Source organism: Rhineura floridana, chromosome 17 (genome assembly GCF_030035675.1).
Source record: "Rhineura floridana isolate rRhiFlo1 chromosome 17, rRhiFlo1.hap2, whole genome shotgun sequence".
Taxonomy (NCBI): domain Eukaryota; kingdom Metazoa; phylum Chordata; class Lepidosauria; order Squamata; family Rhineuridae; genus Rhineura; species Rhineura floridana.
In genome coordinates this window covers 14,606,219-14,613,234 of record NC_084496.1, presented here as the reverse complement: position 1 = coordinate 14,613,234, position 7,016 = coordinate 14,606,219, and positions in this window count along the sequence as shown.

Genomic DNA, 7,016 nt, shown 5'->3' with positions numbered 1-7,016 from the left:
CTACAGCAGAAAAGCCATGAGTGTAGTATACATGCGTAAGTTTGAGCAACTTTCACCATTTGAAGCTCTTGAGATTTTGGAAAACCCAGTAGCCAGGAAAATATCAACTCTCCCAGCTGCTAAGCAAAATGTGGGCAGCTGTTTGTCTATAGCTACGAAGGCCACAAACATAAAAAAGATGACTGGAGATGTGATCAGTACAAATGGATTCAAAAAGGAAGGCATTTGATGCCAAGGGGGGATCCTGCGGTACAAAAGATATACTTTCAAAGACTATTTAATGCAGAGCAAGTGTTGTTTCACAGATATGCATACGAAGTGCCTGATGGAAGTGTAACATGCTATTCACGCATGAGAAATTCAACCATACCAAGGGTCTACATCAATGCAGATGACATGAAGTCTCTTCTGAATCAAAACTGGCTAGTTGACACTGTAATTGAGGGATTCCTAATTACTAGAACAAATCTAGAGACTGTGACAAGTACAGATGTTGACGTGTGTGTCTTCAGCCCATTTATTATGCGGTCCATGGAATTACAGGGATACACAACAAGCGTTCATAACTTTGGCACAAACTTGGATGTTGTGATGAAGGACATCTGGCTCCTCCCCACCAATGTACACAGTTCTCATTGGGTACTAATGATTGTGTTCTTCAAGTGGAAAATTATTCTGTATCTTGATTCCAAACATGGCATCTCCACCAAGTACACCAATATGCTGCAAACATTTATAGAGATGCAGTCAGCTTCAGCAATGAATTGGTCAGAGTGAATCATTCTCTTGACATACCAGTTCAAAAGGACTCTTCCAACTATGGGGTGTTTGTATGTCTGTTTGCACATGTGTTGTGCAGTGGCTCTCCAATCCCCTTCCTGGTAGACATGGTCCCTGTACGGCAGTGGATTGCTACGGAACTGCTCAGCAAGAATGCATTACTTCCACAACCAAGTGCAACTCAGAGACAGCAGCAGAGAACAAAGAAACAAATAAATGAGAAAGTCATGAACAATTTCAACACTCCTGTCTCAAGAAATGTGCCTAAAGAACCATTGTCTACAATTGCATTCTTATCTTCAGCAGTACAACAGTATTAAAATTCATCTTGGTCATTGTGTTTAATGGGTAATCTGTGCAAGAAACCCAAGGAGGACACAATGATTCTCTGCCAGGGAGTCTGTCAGGACTGGTACCATCTGTCCTGCCTTGAGAGAAATCAAGCTCCTTGTGGCATATTCAAATGTCCAGTGTTGTGACAAATGAAGAATCCATGCCACAGGCAAAAATGTTTCCCTCTATAACATGATCTTGTCTAATGTTATATGATTATTTTCAGTGTTGATACTGTTCTATATTGAAATGATCTTGCACGCCTACCTGCACAAAAGAGTACCTTTGTGTTCAATTTATTTTGCAAAATGTTTACAAAAATATTGGTTCAGTTGCTGCTATTTATGTTACATTTATATCCTAATGTTGTTTTAGAATATATATATATATATATGTATATATATATATATATATATATATATACATACACATATTTGTGTACATTGTTTTAGTTCTTGCTATGTGTGTTTATTTTTTACTGGATTCATATTTTTCCAAAGAATATAATGATGCTATATGTTAAAATATCTTTAGAAGAATGAAAAATCATTACAGTATTTCAGAACTACTCTTTATAGTTATATTTATTTATTTGTGTCATCGTAGCCATATATAGAACAGGTGTGCTAAACCTTTTCTGGGTGGAGGAATGGATGCTTGCCCCACCACTTTGTAGGCCAGATAATGTCAGAGGGACTGACATCGGATTGCTTTGTTTTGTGATTTTGTTGATATACACTGGTACAGTGGTGTGGCATTTTCGGCAAAGGAGGTGGTACAATTATTATTATTATTATTATTCCCAATGTAAATAGCAGGTGCAGGGACTAAAGCCCCCATGTCAGGACTCCACTAGGGATCAGCTGCCCTGCACCTTCAATTTAGTGTTGCAAAGCTCATCGTGCAATTGTTTATTGCATGATTGGTATCTCATCTAGTTTGGCCCTCAGACTGGCAGTGGCTGTCCAAGGTCTTGTGCTCCAGCCTTCTTGCCTGAGAGCCGTTTGACTGGAAAGTTCTTCTGCCTCCACCTCATGCGCTCTGCCCTATGAGTGGGAGGCCCTCCCACAGGTTCCAGACTTTAATAACTTTGATTGTGAAAGTAGTTGCGTCAGAAACTCATTTCACAGAAAGCAAACTGGTGAGGTTTGGCCCAGAACTTGAATACAAGGCAGAGGTGGAGTCTGAGCCCAAGCACACAAGAGCACTTCTTTGAACCCATTTTTTTCCTGTGATAGCACATCTATTTCACAGAAGGCAAACTCTATTTTTCTCCCCCTTCTGCCAGCCGACTTGCCCCTCCAATCTCTCTTTCTCCCCAATTCACCAGCCATTTGCAACCTGGTAGCAGCACCAATAGTACTGCTTCGTGGACCTACAAACAGCAAGAAAGGGTATTGCTGATCACCCCAGAGGTTCCTGGGTCATCCTGTGTTATCTCCCATTGCCCAACAAAAGGAGAGGCAGCAACATGTGTGGCTGGTGAATTTTGGTAGGTCTGGCTGACTGAGAATGGGTATCAGAACATGGTTTGCGTGGAAGTTTTGTGTCTTATTGCATGCATCCCATGTAATCATGTGGGACTGGTGAATTTCAGAGGTCTGGCTCGCTGGGAAGTCGCTGTGCCGGGCTGTTTCATTCCATTCGGGAAACCATTTTGGTTGTTAAAGGGTTAATAAAATCCCATTGGAATGGTTTTTGTTCCTGAATGTTGTTCTCAAGTGACTCTAACACATCTCAGTGTTTTTGCATCAATTTCTTTTATAAAGGGCCCGTTCTGGCCTGTTCCGTTCCGGCTTTTACACCGTCCCCAGAAATTCAGCTCAGCATTTCACCCTAAGACTCCTCAAAATTAATGGGATTTCAAAGCCAGTTCCCTAATACTCTGTTGCATTGTGTAGCTGCAGAGGCTGTCTTAAGTGCATTTTCTACCTGGTCCAAAGGCTTTGTACATTAAACGGCTTTGTACATCAAACAGAATGCCCAGTAATTATCTTGATATCTGATGAAGGTAGCACAAATCAGTCAGCTAATGAAAAAAGCATTAGTGCCCATTGACTATCATCTTAAGCTGTTTCTTTGCAAACCTCCCACAAAGCTTTTTAAAACGAGACTATTTTAGAAAGCGCAAACCTTCATTTTCCTATAGATAGAATCTTTAAGTTTCTTTTTATTTTTATTTTCAGAAAATAAACTTCTCTCTCTCTCCCCAAATCCATTTTCTGCCATTAGAATTAACTGGAGGCAAAGAGGAAAGGGCAAACCGACAGACACACCCTCTTTCCTCCTCAGCTGTTCAGCATTATCAAGTCACTTCAGTCCTGGTTAAGTGTGTTCCTTGCAGAGGAGGAAAGCAGTGAGTGTTTATCAACATTTTCATCAGTGTTCCGAGTCTATTTCCTCAGCCAGATTTGTTCATTCTCTCTCTGTCTCTCCATTTAGTGGGTGAAAGTCCAACAATAAAAAACCAGCCAGTTGCTGTAAAGTGGGATATAGAAGTCACATTTTCATATCCGCCCTCATCTGTATCTATGTTGCATTTTGATATAGGTATAACAAGTGGCACCCACACAGACCATTGCAATGTGCAGCACTACTGTTCAGGGTGCCAGCCAGCCATGTGCTTTTCCAAGGTACTCCATTCCACTCTCCTCCCTGCACCTGGTTTTCCTTGATTCCCCCCCCCAAAAAAACCCTAGCCAACCAGCATTCCACTACTGAACCTGCTTCATCTTCACTGAGCTCTTTTTTGCCCCCTTAGGGTCTTTTTTTTCCTGAAGATTTTTTGTATTTCTGCAAACTTCAGGCTTTGCATAGTTGGTTCAGTTTTGAAAGCAAGGCTACCCAGGATGACCGAGTACACATTATACATTTCAAGCACATTTCATTCCCCTAAAAGAATTATGGGAACTAGAGTTTACATCTTACAGAGGTACAATTTCCAGCACCCATAACAAACTAAAGTTCTCAGAATTCTTGGGAGAAAAATAATGTACGCAGCTATAGAGTTTGCTATTTGTTACTGGAACATGCTTCCTGCCTACCTTAAGTCAGGGCTGTAACCCTGCAGGTATTCTTGGACTACAGCTCCCATCATTCCTGGCTATTGGCTTGCAGGCTGGGGCTGATGGGAGCTGGAGTCAGTCATCATTAGCAGGGCACCCGGTGGGGGAAGCTGGTCTTTTCTATTACATGTTGATTTGGCTCCACATTTAGATTTTAAGAAGATATTCTGGAGCGCTACTGGTTATTTTATAAATAAATCCCATTTTTAAAAATCAATGCTGTAAAAGGCAGTTTACAAAAACATCTGAAACGTCAAATATCCATGCCTGCATACAAACTAGCCAGCAGGTATACTATGCTATTGAAACAATGCTTTATGCTTTTCTGGAAGATGACTTGGAAAGGCTTTTTTTTTACCTTGAAAGGTGGTTTCAACACATTTTAACTAAAAGAAATTATCTGTTGCGCTTGTTGCTCCTATGGAATGGGATTTTCTGTGCTCATTGGTTTGTCTGGCTTTTGTAGTTTGTAACTTAGGTTACTGGCATGGTGGTTTTTTAAAATTGATTCTTGCCTGCCAACCCGGTGGAGGCTGATCCATTAGGGCAAATGGAACAGCGGTCCACCATCCTAAGTCTGCCCTCAGCCAGCCCCTCATTTCCTGCCTTCTGACTTATACCAACCCAGGGAGTGGCACTGTATGTCAGCTTCTCTTGCCTTAGTCTCTGGATTGCCCTTGTAGAACTGAGATGGAGAAAAAACGAGGCACTAGTTGGCTCTGCCGTTGGCTGCTCTGGATCCACCTGCTGTTTCCCCCCCCCCCCAATTTATATACCGCCCTTAGCAGAATAGCTCTCAGGGCGGTGAACAAACAAGATAAAATACAATATATCATAATAAAAATCATAAAAACATATACAAACAAACAACAAAAAACACTACAAAAACACAATACGACAAAAATTAAAAATACGGATTAAAAGATTAAAATGGTTAAGAAAATTAAAATGCCTGGGAGCATAAAAAGGTCTTTACCTGGCGCCGAAAAGATAAAAGTGTAGGCGCCAGGCGTACCTCTTCGGGGAGGCTGTTCCACAACTCAGGAAAAGCGCAAATTATTAAATAAACAAAAGATTAAAGGTAACTAAACCCTGGAATACATTCTACCTAGGGATTATCCACCCACCCCTGCGGATGGCAGGATTGTGTTTTTTTACATGGAACTAGCAATAGCAATGGAGAATATATCCAGAGCAGAGAGTCTATCTGCTTTCTACATTCAAAGGCAATTTCATGGTAGGACACTTGGTAGTGGCAATCAACCACAGAAAAGGGACTTGTTCTCCAATGCAATTTTTGTTCAGTCCAGGGATAATTTGGAGCAGATACAAATGCACTGGCCCAGTGGTTGCTGGTGCTGATTGGGACTGGTAGGGTGGAAGATAGGGAGCCCAACGGTAGGTGGAGTCAGAGCCAACCACAAGCAGAGCCAATTAATTCTACTTTTGTCCCCATCCTCCTCCCTTCTGAGTTCTACAAGGGTCATTCTAGTCATTGGGGATCACTCGTGGCTGAGTAAGATTGTCTTCCAAGAAAAGGTCTTTAACGGTGGGTCCGTAAGTGACTGTGGAGGCCAATTCTGGATCCACACAGCCTCCCACAGTGAGGACATAGGTTTCCAGATGGAAGATGGTTGCGATGAGGATTTGCTTGACGTGCCTTCCGCTTGGCTCGTTTGTCCCTTTTGCCCTGTACTTGTGCTTCTTCAAAGTCCATAGCACCTTTGATAATGGCCGACCTCCTATGTGTAGGAAGGCAGGCAGGTGGTCTTGGAGAAATCTAGACTGAGGTTGGTGGGGCAGTGCCCTGTTGGCCCTAATGACCCATCTGGTACAGGTGTATTGACTAATTTTCTAAGTCCCAGTTAGAGGCATTTCTCAGCCCAACTGAGCTTCTTTTAAATGCAAAACTGGGGACCTTCTGCATACGAAGGCTAAAGGCCAAGCTCTCGCCGCTGTCATGGCCCTCCCTATGTCTCTTTTAGACACAGATGCAGTTCCAGCGTAACTGGTTCCTAATGAAGCCGTTTTGGGGGAAAGCATCCCATATTTTATGTATCTGCTGTTCCCTATCAAGGGTTCTGGTTTGCCTTTTTAACAGAGGTAGGCAGCCAGAGCACCCAATTAGTGCCATACTCTGGACTGCAGTATCCTTCAGCAAACACGTTTAGATTAATACAAAGAAAACAGAAGGGCCTTAGACATTATGCTTAAATTCTGAACGGTTCAGGGCTCCAACTCCAGGGAGCCATCCACCATACCTGTTGTGAAGACTCCCACCTGTTTCGATAAGACTTCAGTAGGATCTGTGTGTAAAGTCTATGGAAGAGTTGCAGAACTTTGTGGGTTGGCATCCACAGATCATCATCTTTAATGGAGGACTGATCCACACAACTGCGCTGAATGTCCCCACACACGTCTGCCCTAATAGCAAACTGCACTGGCACACAAGTCATCCGATTCCTTAGGGACAGCCTCCTCAGTCCCTAGCACACAATATAGTGCACAAGTCATCTGATACCTTAAGGACAGCCTTCTCAGATATGATCTCACCCATGCACTCAAGTATAGATGAGTTCATGGATGCCCTGTTTTGCATCCCCTCAGTCTGAGGCAATGGTCGGTGGCTAAACGAGACAGTGCCTTCTCAGTAGTGGCACCTAGATTATGGAGTTTTTTTCCTAAAGAAGGTTCATTTAACTCAGTCCAAGTCTGGCTGCCTGTCAGCAGGTTTCAAAACTCTCATTGTCCCCACCTCTGTCTCACAAGACACCCAGATCCTGTGCAGCTGGAAAACAACTCCCACTGTCTAAAAATGTGGTGTTGTGGCTTCTGCTG